The sequence below is a fragment of the Bos grunniens genome, chromosome 6, assembly GCF_055505025.1.
Source record: "Bos grunniens cultivar Pamir isolate PY7600 chromosome 6, Bosgru_T2T1.0, whole genome shotgun sequence".
NCBI lineage: Eukaryota > Metazoa > Chordata > Mammalia > Artiodactyla > Bovidae > Bos > Bos grunniens.
Window position 1 is genome coordinate 56,893,735 of NC_141170.1, and position 23,734 is coordinate 56,917,468.

Consider the following 23,734-nt stretch of genomic DNA (forward strand, 5'->3'; position numbering starts at 1 on the left):
AAGTGTAGCACAGCACGTTATCAAAGAAATGCAAGGACAAGATTGCTTCAGATCAGATCAGATCAGTCGCTCAGTCCTGTCCAACTCTTTGTGACCCCATGAGTAAGTGCAAATTGATTAATATCCTGAAAAGCAAAAACTGAAGTCTTTAGTGCTTTTATACAGAAGAGAAAATTTAGACAGACCTTATTTACATCACTATAGTGTAAAATGCATAAATGAACTATTCATGTAACTTCACTAAGTCTGGGACCTTTCAATCATAATAAACTGTGAGCTGAACAAAGTACATTCCCCTGGATAACCCTTGTGTGGACCTGTAAAACAATGACCCTCTTATGATAACAAAAGGACATGCTGTTCACCTTTGATCTTATTTACAAGTTCCAAACAATTTTTCTTGATGAGTATTTGCTAAGAACATGTATCTTCAAGTTCTTGACAAGTAGCAGAAACACTCAAAAAAAAAAAAAAAAAAGAATGAAATTAGAGACAGGATTATGAAAAAGGAACCCAAACTGGTGAAGGGCTCCTGGGGTCAGCATCAGTGTCACTCCACTAGGTCTGATAACAGAGCAAATGGTTACCGTGACATTTTGAGACCTATAGCTCCAGTGTAAATGCTGTGGACTTTGATAGAGGAACACATTCATCACCAACCCCTGAGCCTGAGAAGGAGGATAATAAGGGCAAGACTATTCCTCAACATTCTCCTGCTCTCTGATTTCTGGTGACTTCCACTGGCAAAATCCAACCTGATGCCAGAGGGCAAAGGAGCCTTTGATATAGGTCCTACAGCTCATTCTCCTGGGACATAAAGCAGGGTAGAAATGGTGGAAAGTGGACGCAGAGGGCAGATGAAGAATATCCAGCTCAGGAAGGGAACTAGAGCTTAGAGGGAAAGATAAGCCTTTGAGAGGAAAGAGGACTTTTAGGTAGCAGGAAGATAAAAGGTAATGAGTGTAGTTATAAGGTTGTTTGTACATTGGAAGGTATTTCTGGGGCTTCTTAATGAATTGAATTTATTATCTTTAAAGTCATTATATGAGGATGGAGTTGATAGCAACAAGGTTGGTGAGACTGGAGGTTTTAAGAAAAGAGGAAAATTTGGGGATGCTCTTGTAGAGAAGTATAGAGGGAACTGACCAGATAAATAATAGTAAGAATTTTTGAAGGAGGGGGTAGAGGTACAGAAAAGGGGAGTTATATGTAAAGAGGATGAATTCATAGTGGAACCCATCTTCAAGATTGTTTGTTTTTTCTCCAAAATTCAGTTATAGCCTCACTTCCTTCGTGACATCTCCTGTGACTTCAGTACAAGTATAAAAGAACAATGACTAATTGGTACAAACCAAAAGAATTCTCTTGATGGACTCTAATATTCATGGCTGTAGTGTCTCATTGCATTCTGATTACAAATTAGTACATTCTTTTATTGCTTCTCAGGAAAGGAAACAGATGGCCAATGGTTATGATTGGAATGAATCCATCTTGTAAGCTAAAATATCCAAGATTATTTCAGGTCAATGTGAATTCAGTAAACTTTGTAATCATATTCATATTATTTTTCATAAATTAACCAAATTAGCAAAACTTGCTCAGGGTATCAAGTGTCGTCATTGGTTCTGAGAAAATACAGTGCCCAGCAATTTTTCATAACACTGACTACTAGGAGTATTTGTAAAATACTGCCTAGATTATGATACCTAATGAGTTAACAAAACAAATTTCCTTTATTATGTTACAGTTTTAGATGTTACATCTTTCATCAGGCATTTTTAACAGAAATCCAGAATGATGTAAAAGGGAAGGCCACAATTATTTCAAAAGAAAGATGTTGAAATGCAGCGTATAGTCAAACAAACTGGCTAGCAATGTAGGATGATTTGTTTTGTGCCAAAGTATGATCACGTGGCTCCGTAAGGCACAAGTTCTGAGCTTCTGTAACTTGCTGCTAACACCACTTCCAGTTCTCTTTGGCAATTATTATACATTGCTGTAACATCTACAACAGTATCTTCCAACAGCAAGTACCTCCTACTTGAATCCTGTCATTTTCTATATTTAAATAAGCCTTTTCCTAGATCATTTCAACCAAGAGTTTCAACAACAAAGAATTTGTTGAAATATCATGGTAGGCAAAGAACTGTACTCTGAACTCACCAAGACTATATATCTAAGTCTCAATAAATGTCATTTTCACTTTCTACCATGTTTCTTATGGATGTGCATACATGTCCTCTCTTCTCTACTAGAATATAAATTTCTTATATGTAAGCTCTAAGGAGATCCAACCAGTTCATTCTGAAGGAGATCAGCCCTGGGATTTCTTTGGAAGGAATGATGCTAAAGCTGAAACTCCAGTACTTTGGCCACCTCATGCGAAAAGTTGACTCATTGGAAAAGACTGATGCTGAGAGGGATTGGGGGCAGGAGGAGAAGGGGATGACAGAGGATGAGATGGCTGGATGGCATCACTGACTCGATGGACGTGAGTCTGAGTGAACTCCGGGAGTTGGTGATGGACAGGGAGGCCTGGCGTGCTGTGATTCATGGGGTCACAAAGAGTCAGACACGACTGAGCAACTGAACTGAACTGAAGCTCTCTCTTATTTACCACTGTGTACCTTGTGGAAATAGCACATTGTGGGCACTCATAAGCATTTGGTAAATATTTGATGAATGAATGGATAGGTGGCTAAATGAATATAAGAGAAAATTAAATGGTCTGTTAATTAACAAATATTTGAAAAGCTCTCATCTATTTATGAGCTTTTCTGGTGGTTCAGTGGTGAAGAATCTGCCTGCAGGACAGGAACTATAGGAGACATGGATTTGATCCCTGGGTCAGGAAGATTTCCTGGAGAAGGGCATGGCACCCTACTTCAGTATTCATGCCTGGAGAATCCCATGGACAGAGGAGCCTGGCAGGCTACAGATCATAGGGTTACAGAGTCTAACACAAGAAAAGCAACTTAGCATACATGCATATCTGTTTATCACCTCAAAGGGAGTAGTGTATGCCATTGCTAACTGTTTTACTAGGCATATCAGATGAAAATGTATCTAATTATATTCTTCAATAACTATGTCATAAATCAACTAGAGAACTAAAATGAAAATTTCCTCAATGTGGAAATGTAAAGCATAAACTCTTAGTTTTGCTTTATAGATGAGATTATGAAAAACTTAAATGGTTTACAAAATTGACACAAATGCTAAGAGCAGCATTATCCATAATCACTAGAAACACAAAAGGCTCAAATATCTACCAACTGTTAAATAAATTAAAAAATTCAGTATGTCCATGTAACGGAGTATTATGTAAAATAAGAAAGAGTGAAGTGTTAATATATGCTGTAGCATGGGTGAACCTTGAAAACATTACATAAAGTGAAATTTATATGAAATGTCCAGAGGAGGCAAATCTATAGAAACAGAAAATATTTTAGTAGTTGCCAAGTTTGGAAGCAGAGTGAATAAAGAGTGACTGCTAATGGGAATTAGGTTTCTTTGAGGGTAATGAAATGTTCTCAAATTAGACTGTGACAATTGTATAATTCTGCAAATATACTATAAAGCATTGAATTGTATGTTTAAATGGGTGAATGGCATGAAATATAAATGATATTAAATAAAGCTTCTTTTAAAAAGTAAAGATTAAGTTACTTGTTCAAAATTACATGAATAATTAGTGCAACCAGAACTATAATCTACTTTCTCAACAGGTACAATTATTTCTTCTTACTTTGCTGTTGTCTTGTGTGCAACAGTTGGATTTTTCACTCCTTTATTTTCTGAAATTCTTCATTGCTTTTTTGCCATTTTCATATTTTTATTTAGTTGTCTTTCTCCACCCCCCTGCCATTTCTTAACTTCCTCAAGAACTCTCATGCTGTCCTTTCCAGCTGTTAAATGACCTACATTTTAATGATCACGACTCAATTTCTTATTTGGCTGCACATCGGGATGACTTCTCATGCTATTAATCTATTTCTTTCACAAAAGAGACATTTGGGACCAAGCATGTGAAACTTCCTGGGAGGACTTTGTAGAAGAAGATGACTTTAGCAAAATGTGACCAGCAGGTGGGAAACCACGGAACAAAAGAATGACTCTGTTGCTGGAATCTTATTACATTCATAGAAATGAGAGACCAGCAAGCGTTGTTTAATTGATCCTCCTACCCAGGAGATTGACTTACAGCTGGTGTGTGAGAAATGCCATTTTCCAGATGACTTCCTCTCCTGTTACAAGTCTGGCTATGGCCCCTGCAAAGTGCTGGATCTTCTCCATCCTTGGGTGTTTGAGACACTTATCTTGTCTTTCCCCTCTGTGCTGGCTCTTTCCACTCATCTTTTTTTAATTTTAAGTGTTCTACTCTAGGAAGATTAATTCTTCTCTATTGAGTTCCATGTCTTTATGAATACATGTGCAGCCATGGTGATAATTTCAACTGGGACTGAGAGAAGGCATAAGGTAAATGGTGGCTCACACTGGTAAAGAAAAGCACAAGGTAATGCATTTTCTCTCTCTGCAGGGCATGACTGGATCCCTTTCTCAAACTGAAGAAATAAAAAATGGACATCTCCTCATCTATCACTGTCTCTAGAAATATGATTAGAGGTAATTAGCAGGTGACATTTGTTCTTTTTTTCCAAGTGAAAATGTCCAGTGTGAATCTTTTGCTGGTTTAAACTGTAAAACAGATAGGTTTTCTTCCATTTTTAAAAACATTTTCTGGTGGCTTTAAGCTGTTTTTATTCACTAACTGCCCACAGTTATTATTCACTTTCCTTTAATCTGAAATTATTTGAGGGACTCGTGAAACTTTTATGGGAAAATAGGAGAATATTGGTAAGTTCATGTCGTTCAACCTATAGTACAACTTGTAAACTGTGGAGTGAAGAGGGAAAAAAAGAAGACAACAGAAGAATGTTCTAGGTATAGATATAGTAGGAATAATGGCCCAAAGTGGTGTCTTGATGTTACATTGTCATATTTCACAGAGTTAAAAGAGAAGGATTTTCATCTGTCTCCCTTCTTTCTTGCTAACAGAAGTGCAATGTGTTTTGAGTTGACAGTGTGCCCAGCCGCAAGAACTGAATCATGTCTTATCAATCATGACTTTAATGTCTCTTTTTGATTCCTTCCTATTTGGGATACTCGTGTGCCATAATGATGCTTAGAACTTCAGCAGCCATCTTTCCACCATAATGCAATAAGGAGGATAAAATTTAAATGTGCTTAATACCTGAAACAAAATGGGGTCTTTGATGACATCACTGCACTGATGAACTAGATGCCCTGCCTCCTCCAGACCCTATATAATATAAGGAAGAAAAGTGTCTCAAATGCTCAGTTGGTTGTTTATTAATTGCAGACATACACATCATAACTGAAACAGGGTCAGAGCATTTTCATACCATCAAGAATTTAAAGGATACTAAGAAATTATAGTGATAATTTAAATTTATAGTAATTATAGTAATAATTTAAAGGATACTAAGAATTATAGAGATTATAAGAAAATTTAGGCTTTTGATCAGGCTTAGATAACATAAGCCTTCCATCAAGGTCAACTGATTTCTCAGAGTTGTGTCTTTTCTCTTTTATGCCCTTCTGGATGGCATGACTGAGATGAAAGGCATAGTTATAGATAAGCAATGGATACAGCGCTGGGTCCTCTCTGAATCTTGAGGTATCATTCACAACAAGGACCACTGAGAGCTTATGGCGAGCAGTGTCTGGATTCCTGATCTCTGAAGAAGAGAATTTAGCTTTGGGAACAGAGACGAGGCTTCAACCACTCAGAGCTTCACTACAGTTTTATTACAGTGAAAAAGGGATAGAAAAGCTTCTGACATAAACATCAGAAGCATCAGAGAGTGCCCCACTGGCTAGTCTTATCAAGGTTTTATATACTTTTTCAATGGGTTACTAACAATAGAAAGGTCTTACCAAACCCACTCCCACAACATATATCTTAATATAACAGGGTTAGTCAGAAGGTTCTTGTTAAGAAGGAGAAACATGTCCTCAAGCAAGATACATTATTGGTATACAATCATTAATACAGAGCTTACAGAAAAACATACCCTTAAACAAGATAAATTGCTTTGTTGTGTAATCATTAGCTCTGGGCTTAAAGAAAGTTCAGTTCAGTTCAGTTGCTCAGTCGTGTCCGACTCTTTGCAACCCCATGAATCGCAGCATGCCAGGCCTCCCTGTCCATCACCAACTCCCGGAGTTCACTCAGACTCATGTCCATCGACTCGGTGATGCCATCCAGCCATCTCATCCTCTGTCATCCCCTTCTCCTCCTGCCCCCAATCCCTCCCAGCATCAGAGTCTTTTCCAATGAGGCAACTCTTCGCATGAGGTGGCCAAAGTACTGGAGTTTCAGCTTTAGCATCAGTCCTTCCAATGAATATTCAGGACTGATTTCCCTTAGGATGGACTGGATGGATCTCCTTGCAGTCCAAGGGACTCTCAAGAGTCTTCTCCAACACCACAGTTCAAAAGCATCAATTTTTGGCACTCAGCTTTCTTTATAGTCCAACTCTCACATCCATACATGACTACTGGAAAAACCATAGCCTTGACAAGATGGACCTTTGTTGACAAAGTAATGTCTCAGCTTTTTAATATATTGTTTAGGTTGGTCATAACTTTTCTTCCAAGGAGTAAGAGTCTTTTATTTTCATAGTTGCAGTCACCATCTGCAGTGATTTTGGAGCCCCCAAAAATAAAGTCAGCCACTATTTCCACTGTTTCCCCATCTATTTCCCATGAAGTGATGGAACCAGATGCCATGATCTTAGTTTTCTGAATGTTGAGTTTAAGCCAACCTTTTCACTCTCCTCTTTCACTTTCATCTAGAGTCTCTTTAGTTCTTCTTCACTTTCTGCCATAAGGGTGGTGTCATCTGCATATCTGAGGTTATTGATATTTCTCCTGGCAATCTTGATTCCAACTTGTGCTTCATCCAGCCCAGTGTTTCTCATGATGTACTCTGCATATAAGTTAAATAAGCAGGATGACAATATACAGCCTTGACGTACTCATTCCCAATTTGGAACCAGTCTGTTGTTCCATGTCCAGTTCTAACTGTTGTTTCCTGACCTGCATACAGATTTCTCAAGAGGCAGGAAACGTGGTCTGGATTTCCCATCCCTTTAAGAATTTTTCCACAGTTTATTGTGATCAACACAGTCAAAGGCTTTGGCATAGTCAATAAAACAGAAATAGATGTTTTTCTGGAACTCTTGCTTTTTCAATGATCCAGCAGATGTTGGCAATTTGATTTCTGGTTCCTCTGCCTTTAAAACCAGTTTGAACATCTGGAAGTTCACAGTTCACGTACTGTTGAAGCCTCACTTGGAGAATTTGGGGCACTACTTTACTAGCATGTGAGAAGGCAATTGCACCCCACTCCAGTGCTCTTGCCTGGAAAATCCCATGGATGGAGGAGCCTGGTGGGCTGCAGTCTATGGGGTCGCTAAGAGTCGGACACAGCTGAGCGACTTCACTTTCACTTTTCACTTTCGTGTATTGGAGAAGGAAATGGCAACCCACCCACTCCAGTGTTCTTGCCTGGAGAATCCCAGGGCAAGGGAAGCCTGGTGGGCTGCCGTCTATGGGGTTGCACAGAGTCGGACATGACTGAAGTGACTTAGCAGCAGCAGCAGCAAGATGAGTCCAATTGTGCAGTAGTTTGAGCATTCTTTGGCACTGACTTTCTTTGGAATTGGAATGAAAACTGACCATTTCCAGTCCTGTGGCCACTGCTGAGTTTTCCAAATATGCTGGCATATTGAGTGCAGCACTTTCACAGCATCATCTTTCAGGATTTGAAATAGCTCAACTGGAATCCCATTACCTCCACCAGCTTTGTTCATAGTGATGCTTCCTAAGGCCCACTTGACTTCTCATTCCAGGATGTCTGGCTCTAGGTGAGTGATCATACCATCGTGATTATCTGGGTCATGAAGATCTTTTTGTATAATCCTTCTGTGTATTCTTGCCACCTCTTCTTAACGTCTGCTCTGTTAGGTCCATACCATTTCTGTCCTTTATTGAGCCCACCTTTGCATGAAATATACCTAAAAGATATACAGATATATGAAAAAAGATACACGAAATATACCTAGAAAATATACCTAAGTATCTAAAAGCAGAGGGCACATTACATATGTAAAAACAAATCCTGGTTACAGAACAGACATGGAGCCTAGGAACGTATCAGTTCAGTTCAGTCGCTTAGTCGTGTCCAACTCTTTGCGACCCCATGAATCACAGCATGCCAGGCCTCCCTGTCCATCACCAACTCCCAGAGTTCACTCAGACTCACGTCCATCGAGTCGGTGATGCCATCCAGCCATCTCATCCTCTGTCGTCCCCTTCTCCTCCTGCCCCCAATCCCTCCCAGCATCAGAGTCTTTTCTAATGAGTCAACTCTTTGCATGAGGTGACCAAAGTACTGGAGTTTCAGCTTTAGCATCATTCCTTCCAAAGAAATCCCAGGGCTTATCTCCTTCAGAATGGACAGGTTGGATCTCCTTGCAGTCCAAGGGACTCTGAAGAGTCTTCTCCAACACCACAGTTCAAAAGCATCAATAGCCATGCTAAATAAAATGCATCCTATTCACTTTTTCCCTCCCCCAGCCATACCCTCAGCCACACACTTTTACTCAATAATGAAAATAAATAGTATTTAAAAAGTATCAATACATTGAATACAGTCTTTACACATGTCTTGCTTTCTTGAGTAGGGAGTTTATAAAAGAAATACAATGATTATGGCCTTTTATCATTTTTCAATTAACACTTTGATCTGTAGGTTTCTTAGGAAGAGAAATATGGTCTGTTAGAATCATTAGCTGGACAATGTTAAGCTTATAGTCATGCAGGTAGCAGTTACTGAGCACCTATAATGTATCAGGGGTTGTATTAAGTATTGAAATGTCAAGGTGGAAGATGTGATTCCCACCATCAGTTTCTCATAGATGATGAAGAAACCCAGTTTTGTACCCCCAAAATTGCATCACATTGTGACAAGGTGCTATAAGAAAGGTTTTGGGGACAGAGAAGAAAGATGCAAGATTCAGATGGGGGTACCTGGGAAGGCTTGGGATGGTAGAAACTTGAACTGAATCCTGAAGGACTAAATGGAACTTTCTAGATGAGGAGGGAAGGATGTTTAACAGTAGGTGGAACTGGATGTGCAAAAACTTCAAGGCAATAGAGAAGCAAGCAGTTAATTATGGCAGGCTCAGTGAAGGATCCACGGAAGGAAGAAGCAGCAGATGGGAAGGGAGGGACTTTGTGGCTGTATGAAAATTCAACCCCAAAGGAGATAAGAAGACCTTGGAGGATTTTAGGCAAGGAAGGAAGTGCTCATTTTGGCACCTTAGGATGAAATGAGTTAAAATGAAGAGAGTCTGGCAGTAGAAGGAAAATAATCCCAACAAAAAATTACAAGAGTGGCACTGGGTACAAATCAAGAAATTTCAAGAGAGAGTCTGAAGGATTTGGTGATCAATTGAATATAAGAGTAACAGCAGCATGGAGGGTTTGAGGATAACTCATTTATTCCTGACAACAAACTGGGATGGATAACATAACATCTGTTATGATATATAATAAAAATGAACTTTGTGTGTAGGGGGAGAGGGTAACATAGAATTTCACAGTGTCGAGTTTGAGATGCTTGTAGATCAGAAGTTCCTAAGATTTCAGATCTCACATGCCATCAAACTCTCCAAATAAATGTGAGAAACCAATTTAAGACTATCAATTTTTCATTTTGTTATATCAGGATATATTTCTTAAAAACTATCCACTAATATCAATATTTCATTTTTACAAAAGGATATTTCAACACCAGAAATTAAGGAGTGAATTTTAATATAAAAGGCAATTTTATCAAATTAAGTAAATGACCTCATTTTAAAACTACATTAAAATGTTCCTTTATTTTTCATTTCCTCTTGTACCAACATAATCCTCATCACTGACTTACAACATATCACAAATTGGCACTTAAAACAACTGAAATAGATTGTGCATACAGAGATTTAGGGAAAGTGGAGAGTGAAAAAGTTGGCTTAAAGCTCAACATTCAGAAAACGAAGATCATGGCATCCGGTCCCACCACTTCATGGGAAATAGATGGGGAAACAGTGGAAACAGTGAGACTCTATTTTTTTGGGCTCCAAAATCACTGCAGATGGTAACTGCAGCCATGAAATTAAAAGACGCTTACTCCTTGGAAGGAAAGTTATGACCAACCTAGATAGCATATTCAAAAGCAGAGACACTACTTTGCCAACAAAGGTTCATCTAGTCAAGGCTATGGTTTTTCCTGTGGTCATGTACGGATGTGAGAGTTGGACTGTGAAGAAGACTGAGCGCCGAAGAATTGATGCTTTTGAACTGTGGTGTTGGAGAAGACTCTTGAAAGTCTCTTGGATTACAAGGAGATCCAACCAGTCCATTCTGAAGGAGATCAGCCCTGGGATTTCTTTGGAAGGAATGATGCTAAAGCTGAAACTCCAGTACTTTGGCCACCTCATGCGAAGAGTTGACTCATTGGAAAAGACTCTGATGCTGGGAGGGATTGGGGGCAGGAGGAGAAGGGGACGAGAGAGGATGAGATGGCTGGATGGCATCACCGACCCCATGGACATGAGTTTGAATGAACTCTGGGAGTTGGTGATGGACAGGGAGGCCTGGCTTGCTGCGATTCATGGGGTCGCAAAGAGTCGGACACGACTGAGGGACAAACTGAACTGAAGAGAAGCATTAGTTGAAGATCTGGACTCATAAGCCTCTTATTTTGAGTTGACAAAATAGATAATCATAAATACTATTTATTCACTACCTCTCTATGTCAAGCACTATTGTAAGGGCTTTACATTATTTTTCATTTCAGAATCACAATTCTGAAAAGTAAGGGAGGGTATTTGATTTTTATAGTTGAAGAAATTGAGACTGAAGGCTTTAAGTTGCTCAAGACTGCAAAGCAGAAAGTATCAGAGTTAATATCCAAGGTTTCTCTAACTTGAAGCTCTATATTTTTAAGTGTGATATGATACTGCTACCCTGGAAAGAATATATACAATGAGAAGGTCATCAAGGATGTCATCAAGTAGGGAGCTCTAAGGAATACTGACACTTAAGCTGATGCTCCAGAAGGAAAGAGCCTAGGAAAGGAAAAAAAATAAGATCATATAAAACAAAGGAGCAGAAAATTCCAAAAGAAATGTGTTGTCAAAAATTCCAAATGTCATGGAGAAGCAAAGTGAAAGTGTTAGTGGCTCAGTCATGTCTGACTCTTTGTGACCCCATGGACTATAGCCCGCCAGTCTCCTCTGTCCATGGGATTCTCCAGGCAAGAATATTGGATTGGGTTGCCATTTTCTTCTCCAGGGGATCTTCCTAGTCCAGGGATTGAACCTGCATCTCCTGCGTTGGCAGACAGATTCTTTACCATTAGCACCACCTAGGCAGCCCATTAGAATCAGTAGCTGACTAGAACTCTAACTCTTTTCACAAGTCTGGAACCATCCTGGATCTCCTTTTTTGTTCCTGGCTCATTGTAAGGGACTTAATCTGGATCACTTGAGCTGTTAGATTAACTACCATTTGAAGTTTTGACCTTGGTACTTGATCAGTATCATATCAAACCATACTCAAATTTATATCTATTACACAGGATTAGTGCCTCGAATAGAAATATTTTTTTAACAATGTAATTTGTAATTTAGGAACTTTGGATGTAGAAAACATTTGCTGCAACCTTATAGCCTGTTATAAAATTTTAATTATAAAGGGCTTCCCTGATAGCTCAGTTGGTAAAAAAACCTGCCTGCAATGCAGGAGACCAAAGCTGCTTCTAATAGGCACAAAGACTTGAAATGCAATTTCAACGTACTATCATTAGGAGGCACTGACACATTGATATCAGATCAGATCAGATCAGTCGCTCAGTCATGTCCGACTCTTTGCGACCCCATGAATCGCAGCAAGCCAGGCCTCCCTGTCCATCACCAACTCCCGGAGTTCACTCAGACTCAAGTCCATCGAGTCAGTGATGCCATCCAGCCATCTCATCCTCTGTCGTCCCCTTCTCCTCTTGCCCCCAATCCCTCCCAGCATCAGAGTCTTTTCCAATGAGTCAACTCTTTGCATGAGGTGGCCAAAGTACTGGAGTTTCAGCTTTAGCATCATTCCTTCCAAAGAAATCCCAGGGCTGATCTCCTTCAGAATGGACTGGTTGGATCTCCTTGCAGTCCAAGGGACTCTCAAGAGTCTTCTCCAACACCACAATTCAAAAGCATCAATTCTTTGGCGCTCAGCCTTCTTCACAGTCCAACTCTCACATTGATAACAGTGTTTGAATAATTAAGCCTATACTTTATATTAGGTCTTCCTTGATAGCTCAGTTGGTAAAGAATGTGCCTGCAATGTGGGAGACTGGGTTCGATCCCTGGGTTGAGAAGATCCCCTGGAGAAGGGAAAGGCTACCCACTCCAGTATTCTAGCCTGGAGAATTCCATGGGCTGTATAGTCCATGGGGTTGCAAGGAGTCGGACACAAGTGAGCGGCTTTTACTTCATACTTTGTATTCAATATAAGTTTAAGACAATCACTTTTATCAAGTCCTAACAGAGATTTCCAATCATGAATTCTTCACCCTTTCAGTGCCTGTCATATATTACTGTCTCTCAGGTCCAAATTCTTTCTTTTTGCCTGCTCTGTGAAAATAGATCTGGGTCCTTTAAATATTTTCCACTGTCAACTGTACAATGTCAAACTTTGTAAGCAGAGATGCTGGAGGGACACTGCAGGGGGAAAGGGTTTTGCATCCTAGTTTTGATGTGCTCACTTGGCAGACTTCTGGGACACATGCCCAGTGTCCAGTTGCTATAGCTCAGGCAGCTTCCAGCACCATGCTCCTGCAGGGTGCCCAGCTCTTCCAAAGCCAGGCTCCTATAGAGTGGCCAGGAGCACAGTGACTGTCACCACCTCTGGACAGTTTTGTTGCATTGCTTTAGGTGATTACCACCTCATGAACAACTTTCCCTGGAGCCCTAGAGAAAGGCAAGTTCCTGAGACCAGATTTCCAGCATATGCCCCCAAGGTAGCATCACAGTGACTGTTCTGACATCCAGAGAGGGCTGTGCCTTCTGCAATAGGTTCCAAATCTCAATCCTAGAATGCGGAGAGGGGAGGACGAGTCGGGGCTCTTCCTTGCATGCTCTTCTCAGCCCTATGGGTAAGGACTGCTCCTTAGACCTATTTTACTGTATTCTTTACAGTTCTCCTAGCAGTGATGGAAGCATTGCTCCAATCTCCTACAATATAGTTCATGATTCTCTATATTAAACTTTCTGTGTTCAAGTTACTATGTGATTTTTCTTTCCTGATATGACCCATACTGATAAATTCCATTTACACTCCCCTTTATTAAAATAACTAAAGTAATTAAATGGGCTTCCTAGGTGGCGCTAGTGGGAAAGAATCTGCCTACCAATGCAGGAGACACAGGTTCAATCCCTGGGTTGGGAAGATCCCCTGGAAGAGGAAATGGCAACCCACTCCAGTATTTTTGCCTGGAGAATTCCATACAGAGGAGCCTGGCAGGCTACAGTCCATTGGGCCCCAAAGAGTCAGACATGACTTTAGTGACTGAGCACAAAAGTAATTAAAAATAATAGTAACTCGATAAATTTCAAAGATAACATCACAACTTTTAAAGAAATAAATAATTCAAATAATACCTTTCCCACTACATAGTAACTTTACCAGTTCACCATGTTTCCCAAGAGGAAAGCAAACACCCTTTCTATGAATTTTCCTTAAGCCTTAAATTTCCTAGACGTTAAAGGAGGAAAGAGGAAGACGACTGAAAGAATCTGATTGAGAGCCTATCACATCCTAGAAATCTATGTAACTCATCTGCCTTAATTCCCAAAGAAAAAAACTATTATTATTCCAGTTTATCTATGAAGAAACTGAGGCCAAGAGAGGTTAAATAACTCACTGAAGATCATGTACCCAGTAAATGGTAACAGAAGATTCAAAGGCAGGTACAGCTGATCCCGAACTTCTTATACTTCCCCACAGATAATTTTTTGTGTGGCTGTGTGTCTTCTCTCTGAATCAGATACAGAGGGCGGCTCACTGTGACCGAACTGTCAGTTTATGTTTTCACAACCTGCATGCCCTCAAAACACAGCTTCTTTTCTTTGCATGCTTCAGAAGAAGAAAAAAGAAGCAACTACCTAGAAAGCATGCAATAACAGAAAAAGCTTTCATGTACATTTCCCTTCAGTCAAAAAATAAACATTTCTAATAACATAAGAGGTGTGAAATTGTAAACTGTTCTTTTTCCAATCAAAACAGGCTACTTAGGTGGCAATGATAATTAAACTTTGGCAACTTTAGCCCTAGACATATTGGTTTATATTATATCAAATTTAGCACATTTTTCAAGTGTTGAAAGAAAAAAAAAAAAAACTGTCAGCCCTAAATTCTATCCTTCACCAAAATATCCTTCAGGTATGAAGAGGAAAAAAAGACATTCTCAGACGAAGGAAAACTAAGAGAATCTGTTCCCAGTAGACCTAACCTTAAAGAATGTCTTAAAGAAATTCTTCAAACAGAAAGGAAATGACTTCAGAATGGTAGAAATAATAATGCAGTAGGCAAAAAAAAAAAAAAAAAAGGCAAGGAAAGGGTAAATTTAATAGACTATCCGTCATCTCATGGATTCTAAATCATGTGTGATGGTTGAGGCATCAACTATAATACCAACTCATGGAGTGCTCCATGTGTGTAGAGGAAAGTAATTTTTTAATGGGAAAAGTTAAGGGACTTATTTGAATGGAAACAAGAGTCCTATACTCCATTTGAAGTGGTAAAATGTTTCCCATAGATTACCACTGCAGTTATACACATTCATTGTAAGACCTAAAGCAACCACTAAGAAAATGGTACATTTAAAAATAGTTCAAGGAAGACAAAGAAGGACCCCTTTATCACATATTAAGGTCTACTGTAGAGAATCAACTTTAGAAGAGGTGTCCAACACCCAAGAGGACAGGATGTTTCAGTCACCCAGCCTCAGTCTTTAGTGTCTTTGGCACTTGAATAGAATAACCATGAACCAGAATGACCATAAAGAGTGTCACACTTTTGCAGCATCATCTTTTAGGTTTTGAAATAGCTCAACTGGAATTCTATCACCTCTACTAGCTTTGTTCACAGTGATGCTTCCTAAGGCCCACTTGACTTAGTATTCCAGGATGCCTGGTTCTAGGTGAGTGATCACACCATCATGGTTATCTGGGTCCACTGGACTGGAAAAATTTCATTCCAACCCCAAAGAAAGGCAATGCCAAAGAATGTTCAAACTACCACACAATTGCACTCATCTCACACACTAACAAAGTAATGCTCAAAATTCTCCAAGCCAGGCTGAAATAGTACATGAACAGAGAACTTCCAGATGTTCAAGCTGGATTTAGAAAAGGCAGAAGAACCAGAGATCAAATTGCCAACATCTGCTGGATTATCAAAAAAGCAAGAAAATTCCAGAAAAATACCTACTTCTGCTTTATTGACTATGCCAAAGCCTTTGACTGTGTGGATCACAACAAGCCATGGAAAACTCTTACAGAGATGAAAATAACAGACCACCTTTCCTGCCTCCTGAGAAATCTGTATGCAGGTCAGGAAGTAACAGTTAGAACTGGACATGGAAGAACAGACTGGTTCCAAATCAGGAAAGGGGTATGTCACCCTGCTTCTTTAACTTATATGCAGTGTATATCATGCAAAATGCTGGGCTGGATGAAGCACAAGCTGGAATCAAGATTGCCAGGAGAAACATCAATAATCTCAGATATGCAGATGACACCACCCTTACGGCAGAAAGTGAAGAGGGACTAAAGAGCCTCTAGATGAAAGTGAAAGAGGAGAGTTAAAAAGTTCTCTTAAAACTCAACATTCAAAATACTAAGATCATGGCATCTGGTCCCATCACTTCAAGGCACATAGAATGGGGAAACAGTAGAAATGTAAGAGACTTTATTTTCTTGGGCTCCAAAATAACTGCAGATGGTGACTGCAGCCATGAAATTAACTCAGATGACCATTATATCTACTACTGCGGGCAGGAATCCCTCAGAAAAAATGGAGTAGCCATCATGGTCAATAAGAAAGTCCAAAATGCAGTACTTGGATGCAATCTCAAAAACGACAGAATGATCTCTGTTCATTTCCAAGGCAAACCACTCAATATCACAGTAATCCAAGTCTATGCCCCAACCAGTAATGCTGAAGAAGCTGAAGTTGAATGGTTCTATGAAGACCTATGAGACCTTTTAGAACTAACACTCAAAAAAGATTTTCATTATAGGGGACTGGAATACAAAAGGAGAAAGTCAAGAAACACCTGGAGGAACAGGCAAATTTGGCCTTGGAATACGGAATGAAGCAGGGCAAAGACTGATACAGTTTTGCCAAGAAAATGCACTGGTCATAACAAACACCCTCTTCCAACAACACAAGAGAAGACTCTATACATGGACATCACCAGATGGTCAACACCGAAATAAGATTGATTATATTATTTGCAGCCAAAGATAGAGAAGCTCTATACAGTCAGCAAAAACAAGACCAGGAGCTGACTGTGGCTCAGATCATGAACTCTTTATTGCCAAATTCAGACTTAAATTGAAGAAACTAGGGAAAACCACTAGACCATTCAGGTATGACCTAAATCAAATCCCTTATGATTATACAGTGGAAGTGAGAAATAGATTTAAGGGCCTAGATCTGATAGATAGAGTGCCTGATGAGCTATGGAATGAGGTTCGTGACATTGTACAGGAGACAGGGATCAAGACCATTCCCATAGAAAAGAAATGCAAAAAAAACAAAATGGCTGTCTGGGGAGGCCTTACAAATAGCTGTGAAAAGAAGAGAAGTGAAAAGCAAAGGAGAAAAGGAAAGATATAAACATCTGAATGCAGAGTTCCAAAGAATAGCAAGAAGAGATAAGAAAGCCTTCTTCAGCGATCAGTGCAAAGAAATAGAGGAAAACAACAGAATGGGAAAGACTAGGGATCTCTTCAAGAAAATCAGAGATACCAAAGGAACATTTCATGCAAAGATGGGCTCGATAAAGGACAGAAATGGTATGGACCTAACAGAAGCAGAAGATATTAAGAAGAGATGGCAAGAATACACAGAAGAACTGTACAGAAAAGATCTTCACGACCCAGATAATCACGATGGTGTGATCACTGACCTAGAGCCAGACATCCTGGAATGTGAAGTCAAGTGGGCCTTAGAAAGCATCACTACGAACAAAGCTAGTGGAGGTGATGGAATTCCAGTCAAGCTATTTCAAATCCTGAAATATGATGCCGTGAAAGTGCTGCACTCAATATGCCAGCAAATTTGGAAAACTCAGCAGTGGCCACAGGACTGGAAAAGGTCAGTTTTCATTCCAATCCCAAGGAAAGGCAATTCCAAAGAATGCTCAAACTACTGCACAATTGCACTCATCTCACATGCTAGTAAAGTAATGCTCAAAATTCTCCAAGCCAGGCTTCAGCAATATGTGAACCGTGAACTTCCTGATGTTCAAGCTGGTTTTAGAAAAGGCAGAGGAACCAGAGATCAAATTGCCAACATCTGCTGGATCACTGAAAAAGCAAGAGAGTTCCAGAAAAACATCTATTTCTGCTTTATTGACTATGCCAAAGCCTTTGACAGTGTGGATCACAATAAACTGTGGAAAATTCTGAAAGAGATGGGAATACCAGACCACCTGACCTGCCTCTTGAGAAACCTATATGCAGGTCAGGAAGCAACAGTTAGAACTGGACATGGAACAACAGACTGGTTCCAAATAGGAAAAGGAGTTCATCAAGGCTGTATATTGTCACCCTACTTATTTAACTTATATGCAGAGTACATCATGAGAAACGCTGGACTGGAAGAAGCACAACTGGAATCAAGATTGCTGGGAGAAATATCAATAACCTCAGATATGCAGATGACACCACCCTTATGGCAGAAAGTGAAGAGGAACTCAAAAGCCTCTTGGTGAAAGTGAAAGTGGAGAGTGAAAAAGTTGGCTTAAAGCTTAACATTCAGAAAACGAAGATCAAGGCATCCGGTCCCATCACTTCATGGGAAATAGGTGGGGAAACAGTGGAAACAGTGTCAGACTTTATTTTTCTGGACTCCAAAATCACTACAGATGGTGACTGCAGCCATGAAATTAAAAGACACTTACTCCTTGGAAGGAAAGTTATGACCAACCTAGATAGCATATTCAAAAGCAGAGACATTACTTTGCCAACAAAGTTCCGCCTAGTCAAGGCTATGGTTTTTCCTGTGGTCATGTACGGATGTGAGAATTGGACTATGAAGAAGGCTGAGCGCTGAAGACTTGATGCTTTTAAACTGTGGTGTTGGAGAAGACCTTTGAGAGTCCCTTGGACTGCAAGGAGATCCAACCAGTCCATTCTGAAGGAGATCAGCCTTGGGATTTCTTTGGAAGGAATGATGTTAAAGCTGAAACTCTAGTACTTTGGCCACCTCATGTGAAGAGTTGACTCATTGGAAAAGACTCTGATGCTGGGAGGGATTGGGGGCAGGAGGAGAAGGGGATGACAGAGGATGAGATGGCTGGATGGCATCACTGACTCAATGGACGTGAGTGTGAGTGAACTCCAGGAGTTGGTGATGGACAGGTAGGCCTGGCATGCTGCGATTCATGAGGTCGCAAAGAGTCGGACACAACTGAGTGACTGAACTGAACTGAACTGAGCACTTAAATTACCACTAAATCTTTTCACAAAGTTTTGGTACAGAACATGATGATGCCCTACCTATTGAAATAATGGTTTCTTTTAAAGTTCTTTAGTCTATTTTCCAAGGCCTGTCAAACTTTGACCCTACCCTACCTTCTAAGCTTATCTTTGACTTGTCCTATATGGCCCTGCTGCTGCTGCTGCTGCTAAGTCGCTTCAGTCGTGTCCAACTCTGTGCGACCCCATAGACCACAACCCACCAGGTTCCCCCATCCCTGGGATTCTATATGGCCCTAGAGACCAACAAAACTGGGCAGTTTACTGTTCCCTTATTGTTCCACATTTCTTTATTTACAGAATAATTTCATCATTAGACTCTGGAAGAAACTGCTTGGGTTCAAGTTTCTCATCATTATTTTGAAGTGAACCTCAAGCATCAGTATCAATTTATCCATAAGTACTTCACTGTATACCTTTAAATACAAGGGCCATTTTTTTTCCCCAAAACACAGCCATGGTGTCTTTCATTATCACATCAAAAATATTGAACCATAATTCCTTTCAATAAACATCAAATAAGCAGTGAGTATTCAAATTCCCATGACTGTCTTGTACATTTTTAAATGTTTAGCTTGAATCAGGACTCAAATAAGAATCACACATTGCATTTGACTGTGTTTCTTAAATTCCTTAAGATTTTTCCATGCCCACCTTTCCCTCTTTGAAATTTGCTTATTAAACAAACAAGATTATTTGTCCAATAAAGTTTTCTACATTCTGGATTTTAATGACTGCTTCCCCATGGTGTCTTTTAACATGTTATTCTGTACCCTATATTTCTTGTAAGCTGGGCTCATAAACTGCTAGTTAAATCTAAAGGCTTGATCTGTTTCAAGGTAAAAATTTTGGCAAGAATATTTTAGAAGTGGTGGTATATACTTCTATCAATAGGTATAATATATAATGTCTAGTAGTTTCTCTTTTTTGTGGTGGTAACAGCTATAACACCAGGGACTTCCCTGCTGACTCAGACGGTTAAGCATCTGTCTACAATGTGGGAGACCCGAGTTTGATCCCTGGGTCAGGAAGATCCCCTGGAGAAGGAAATGGCAATCCACTCCCTTACTATTGCCTGGAAAATCCCATGGACTGAGAAGCCTGATAGGCTACAGTCCATGGGGTCGCAAAGAGTCGGACACGACTGAGCGACTTCACTTTCACTTTCTTTCACTTCTAACAGCTATAAAGGACAATTTTCTAGATTAAACATATCATTGAGGGTCACAAAATGGTGATATTTGCATCCTATTATTCCTTCTTTGTTTATTGGCTATGATAATTTTATAGAGAGAAACTTACCCTCATGAACTATTTGACTGCCCTGAGGTGTAGTTCACATAGGAAAAGGTGATTAGATGCTAGGGATAGGATGGGATTGGAGATACGGAGGAAGTTTAAGAGGGAGGGGACATATATATACCTGTGGCTGATTCATACTGATGTATGGCAGAAGCCAGCACAATAGTGTGGGGTAATTATCCTCCAATTAACTTTAAAAAAAAAAAAAAAAGCTTGAGTCTTTCAATAGAAAGAAAAATTTTAAAGATGATTTTGCAGGCAAGAGCCCTTTTAATACACTGCCTAATGGAAAGATTTTGTGTGCCTCTTTTCACCTTGAAGCTAGTTATAGGAGCTTTACTGGTACTACTGAAAGAGCTTAGTATGGACACAGTATGGGAAGCCCAGTAGCCTGGAACTCACTCCCACCTGACAGATACAGAGCTAAAGACAAGGTGAGAAGACAAGGTGAGTCTGAGTGAACTCCGGGAGTTGGTGATGGACAGGGAGGCCTGGCGAGCTGCAATTCATGGGGTCGCAAAGGGTCGGACATGACTGAGTGACTGAACTGAACTGAACTGAGCACTTAAATTACCACTAAATCTTTTCACAAAGTTTTGGTACAGAACATGATGATGCCCTACCTATTGAAATAATGGTTTCTTTTAAAGTTCTTTAGTCTATTTTCCAAGGCCTGTCAAACTTTGACCCTACCCTACCTTTCTAAGCTTATCTTTGACTTGTCCTATATGGCCCTGCTGCTGCTGCTGCTGCTGCTGCTGCTAAGTTGCTTCAGTCATGTCCAACTCTGTGCGACCCCATAGAGGGCAGCCCACCAGGCTCCCCCATCCCTGGGATTCTATATGGCCCTAGAAACCAACAAAACTGGGCAGTTTAGTGTTCCCTTATTGTTCCACATTTCTTTATTTACAGAATAATTTCATCATTAGACTCTGGAAGAAACTGCTTGGGTTCAAGTTGGCTGTCGATGACTGAACCCAAGGACTGTGAGGTCTAACTTCACTGCAGAGCTTATCAGGTCAAAGCGTACATCAAGGAGTCCAGTGCATCAGATATGAGTCATGCAAAAAAGAGAGACCCTGCGAAGGTTTATATTATGTCCTATTCAACAAAAACCACTGGGGAGTGCCATGGGAGTTACATATATGGCCTGCTATATTCCTAGCAACTAAGGAGAGAGTCAGAGGAGAGAGCATCACTTACCACAAGAGAACTACCAGTGAGAAGTTCTTAAATATACGATAGGGGTCTCTGAAAATCTCATGAGAGAAAAATTCATCTTTAAATACCTGCTGAACTCAGACAACTCAAAGCTATATTAAGTCATTTTAAGTCCTTTGTTAACAAAACACATTGTTTGTCCATTATGGTTATGGATTTTTTTTCTTTTTATGGATTTTGATCTCTTGGCCATAGATCAAAGTGTTAATTGTGACTGTGGCTGAGAAGTGGGGTATTTTTCCTACTGAAATACTACTATCTTTTTTCCAGAAGTTCTCTATTTTTACAAGAACAAAAATTAAGTTATAGGGATTTACTGTTTAGGAAATGAATGAGTAAACTTGTCAAAGCAAATAATGGTCTATTTCTTAACTTATAGACATTTTTGGATTGATTTTCCTAGTTCTCACCCTACTCTGCCCTAAGCTATTTGAAAAGCTGCAGCTAAAATTCATCCTCTACTTTGACTATTTTCTGCCTAGTCATTTTATGCTTCAGCAAAATTCTTGTTGCCTTCCTTAATGGCCTTCTGGGAATGGAAAAGCAACTTCAATAAAAGTTCAATGAATTAAATGATGGTACCAAGCCATTAACAAAACTCTAAGCTTGTCCTATATCCCAGAACATACTACATTAACAAAGCCCCTCTAGCTTTTAACATATTTCTATGTATGCTGCTAAGTCACTTCAGTCATGTCTGACTCTGTGTGACCCCATAGATGGCAGCCCACCAGGCTCCCCTGTCCCTGGGATTCTCCAGGCAAGAACACTGGAGTGGGTTGCATTTCCTTCTCCTCTATGTATATTATTCAATAATCTAACAAACACGTTTATATTTATCAAATGCTTTTTCTGCATCTACTTAAAGTCATACTTTTTTTCTTTTTTGTCTGTTAATATGGTAAATGCTAACTCGATAGACGTGAGCCTGAGTGAACTCCAGGAGTTAGTGATGGACAGGGAGACCTGGCGTGCTGCGATTCATGGGGTCGCAAAGAGTTGGACACGACTGAGTGACTGAACTGAACTGAACTGATGGTAAATGCTGCAGTTATACTTTCTTATGTTTAGACCTGGGATTACTGGGACAAACTTGATCTGAATAATGAATTATTGTTTAATAACCAAATGTTAGATTGCCTAATATTTAATTTATAATATTTAAACATGACTTAACAAGAAAAATTGGCTTATAATTTTCTTTTATTGCCTTTATGTGATTTTGGAGTCAATACTGCACTAATCTCATTAAATAAGTTGATAGTACTTCTTTACTGGAATAAATTTGAAAGATTAGTTTTCCTTGAAAATTCAGTAGAAATCCCCTTGAAATAAACTGGGGGCTACAAAGTTTTGGTAGGAGGGAGGTATTTTCCCGCCATTTTAATGTCTCTACTGCTTATTGACCTATTCAATTCTCTTCACTTGGGCCCTTTATTTTTTTTTATTTATTTATTTTTTCCAAATAGTTAATGACTTCTTACTAGTTATCAAGTAAATATAGTTTATACTATTGATTTTTATTTAAAATATGTTATATCTGTAGTTATTTTTCTTTTTCATTGCATGTTTTTGTTTTCATTTTGTTTTTTTCTTGATCAGTCTTAGTCTTGTTGATACTTGTACTTCTTTAATTCTTTACTAATTCTTTTATTGTCATTAATTCCTCCTTTCTTTCAGTTTGTTTCTTTGGATTTCCTCTATTACATTCCCAACTTCTTAAATTGAAAGTTGAGCTTATTTACTTTCAAATTCTCTGTATCCTGGTAAATTTATTTGAAATCAAAGGATTGTGTTAGCTATGTCTTAACAAATATAGCATGAGGCTTTATTGTTGTTTGAGTCATAAAACTTCATAACTCCTTCATGATCTCCTTTTTAGCCCAAGGATTGTTAACTAATGTAAAACCTGACATTTAAGATTATGTAAACTATTCTTCTTTTCTTCATTAAAATTTCTAGCATTAATCAATTATGGTTAGAGAATGTAGTCCACATGATACTGATTCCATGGAATTATTGAGGCTTCCTTTATGGTCCAGTAAATTTTCCACGTGAGAGAATATTTTGTAAATAATCTGTGTGACCATTTGTATTCTCAGTTGGGTCCATGGTTGAGTTGTATTTTGTGCATATGTGTGTCTGTGTATGTGTATATCTTTGGGGAGACAAAATTCAATCAAGTACACATGACAAGAGGGACTTTGCAGATGTGATTAACTTAAAAATCTTGATGTGGGGTTATCGTCTTAGATTATCCAGGTGCCCACTGTAATCACACAGACATACACAGACACAAACACACATACATACAT

General features: G+C 39.4%; 1 long non-coding RNA gene across 1 annotated transcript in view; it reads right to left on the reverse strand.

Annotated features, from left to right (window-relative positions):
• Nucleotides 1-5,810: 5,810 nt before the first annotated feature.
• LOC147370750 (uncharacterized) overlaps nt 5,811-23,734 on the reverse strand; it is a 103,390-nt gene continuing 85,466 nt past the window's right edge. The window contains exon 2 of the long non-coding RNA XR_015166178.1: nt 5,811-8,105. This is a non-coding gene — a long non-coding RNA (uncharacterized LOC147370750). The remainder of the gene's footprint in view (nt 8,106-23,734) is intronic.